Genomic DNA, 2,922 nt, shown 5'->3' with positions numbered 1-2,922 from the left:
GGCCTTTTTGGAATGATATTGTGCTTTTAAGGGTAACAAACTGCACATCAGCTGTATTATGGGCTGTAAAATATCCAAGTACTAAAATGCATGCATACATGCTCAATTCTTATCATCTAAATCAAGTTGAATCTTCTTGCAATACCGGAAGAACAGTATCTTTTCATCACTGTGTTGCTCATACTGCAAGAAGAAAAGAAAAAATGACTTAGGTGCAACTCAGTGACTCCACCCACTTTTACAGTATATTTATACAGTGTTTTTGCCATGAGAACTGTATGTCATCATCATCATGACCATCATCATCATCTCTCTGCTCCTGCTGGCTTCTCTGCTGCCACACCTGACCTTCACTGGTGAGATTGATTATATTACAGTAAATTATGATGATTTTTAAGGATGTTTGATTCGTATGTGCTGAATAAGTTGACTGACAGCACTCTCTTTCTCAGCTCATGTGAATGTGGGTATAGTGAACGGCACAGAAGCCAAACCCCACTCCAGACCCTACATGGTTTCTCTTCAGAAGAACAGGGAACATATCTGAGGTGGATTCCTCATTTCTGATGAGTTTGTCTTGACTGCTGCACATTGCTGGAATGGGTAAAAGCTTGTTTAGAAATCACTTTTGAATGACACAACAACTGCAGTGCAACCATACAGTGTGCTGAATGACATACATTACTATCATGACTTTCTCTTTCAACAGATTAGAGATTCTGACGGTTGTTGTTGGTGCTCATGACTTAAGGAAGATCAAGAGTTCAGATCGCTTCGATGTGGAGTCTTACATCCCGCATCCAGACTTTGGAAACAATAGTAATGACATCATGCTTAGTTTTGAGGGTAACAAACTGTAATACTTTTAGTTGTTCAAATTGAATCTGATCAGGAAACAGTGGCACAAAACTAACACACACTGTGTTTGAATTTCTTTTGCAATCAGGGCTTTTGTTCTAACCACACAAACAACAGTATAAACAACTGCAGTCCAGTCTTAATAAAGATGACTAAATCTTATTAATAATGGTTGTGTTTTTGAATTACAGCTACAGGAAAAAGTTGAAGCAAACAACAATGTTAAAAGGATCTCATTACCAATGAAAGGCGAAGACTTGGGAACAAATTCTCTCTGTAGTGTTGCCGGCTGGGGAATAATGAAGACTGGTGGCCCAAAGAGTGATCGTCTAATGGAAGCAAATGTGTATTTAATGAATAACACAGAATGTAGCTATAGATGGGGAGAGTTATACTCACTCTCAAATATGATGTGCACAAAAGGCCGTGGTGGTGGATCCTGCCTTGTACGTAAAAAAAAAAAAAGATTCACATACTTTGATTATGTTATGTCAATTAATGAGTTTAAACTGACACAGTATATTTAATTTTTAGTGACGTGTTGATCTGTTTCTTTACAGTTTGATTCAGGAGGTCCTTTGGTTTATGGAAACACTGCAGTTGGTGTCACATCGTTTGGATATAAAGAGCAGTGCAATTCACCTCAATATCCTAATGTGTATACTAAGATTTCACCATATCTCGATTGGATCGGCAAAATAATTAGAAATGTGAAGTGAGTTAAGTTACTGAATGCTTCCGTAACTTCTTTCAATAAAGTATCACATGACAAGCATCAATCATTCCAAGTGTCTTCATTGTCACAACCATATAAAGTTACAATATTACATGGGGGGCACAAAAGACCTTTTACATTAGTTCACTTGGTGGCCATCTTGGTTACACCCTAAAATTCCAGTCATGCAAGTATGGCTCATATCTATTTGAATGGGGAAAGTCTGAAAACTTCAAAACTGTTGGTCAGGGATAAAATCAGGCAAATATGGTATAATAAATTCAGCTTCTTAAGCTCAAAGTCTACAATATATATTAAATATATATTAAAATTATATTAAATATATATATAATTTTATATTAATATATTAAATTATATTATAAGCCTATATATATATATATATATATATATATATATATATATATATATATATGAAGAGTTCAGATGCAAAAAAAAGCCTGTAAGTGCCATCTGACATTTTCTTCTAGAATGATCATTTTTATAAAGCTTGTATATTTAAGTTCAGTAATTTCACTTAAATGGCAATGAAAATTACCTATTAATTGCCATTTAAGTGAAATTACTGAACTTAAATAAACAAGCTTGATAAAAAATTATGCAATTTTTGCATCTGAACTCTTCATATATATATATATAAAACAAATGGTCAAAATAAAAAAAAAAATTAAAAGGAGTGGCCATCTCCTGCCCCCTTAGATTGTCTTTTTGAGAGCTGCTACTTCTTTGAAATCTTTCAGTCAAACTCTTCTGAGATTGTGAAGAGGAACAATTGTAGCATATCTCAATCAGCATTTGAACCCGATCTTTCCACTAAAAGTATGAAACAGGGTTACACTAATATACACTGATCAGCCACAACATTAAAACAATGAGAGGTGAAGTGAATAACATTGATTTTATCATTACAAGGGGTGGGATATAAGACAGAAACTGAACAGTCAGTAAGCATTTAAAAAAAAAAAAAAAAAAAAAAAAAAATTATGTGAGGTTAATCTAGGGCTGCACAATTAACCAAAATTAAACCGAAATTGCTCTTTACAAAATGGCAAATTTTTTAATTAAATAAGTAGCCTATATGCACAGCACTAAGATCAGAGTGGATCGATCGGTTCGCAGTAAATGCTGCTCCATCTCTGAAAGCGCTAAGATGTTTTTGCACGTGTTGCTTTTTCAAATGTACGTTTTATAAGTGACTCAAACTCATTCCAAACTTGGCAAGTTAAAAGAATATTGGCTATGACTCGATGACAAATGCTACGCTCCTCTTCGCTCCTCAAACACATAAAACAGTTTAGTCACAAGCTCTTTTTAATACTTTTCATTATTTA

At 34.2% G+C, this 2,922-nt stretch overlaps 1 long non-coding RNA gene across 1 annotated transcript; it reads left to right on the top strand.

Moving 5' to 3' along the window:
- Window positions 1–620: 620 nt before the first annotated feature.
- On the top strand, window positions 621–1,597 carry LOC311085505. The gene is made up of 3 exons (XR_014606854.1): window positions 621–846; window positions 1,050–1,304; window positions 1,419–1,597. It is a non-coding gene; the product is annotated as an uncharacterized lncRNA (long non-coding RNA).
- The last annotated feature ends 1,325 nt before the right edge of the window (window positions 1,598–2,922 follow it).

Source organism: Abramis brama, assembly GCF_963993115.1.
Source record: "Abramis brama genome assembly, chromosome: 6".
Lineage (NCBI taxonomy): Eukaryota > Metazoa > Chordata > Actinopteri > Cypriniformes > Leuciscidae > Abramis > Abramis brama.
Note: the sequence above shows the minus strand (reverse complement) of the source record. Positions and strands in the feature narration are given on the sequence as shown.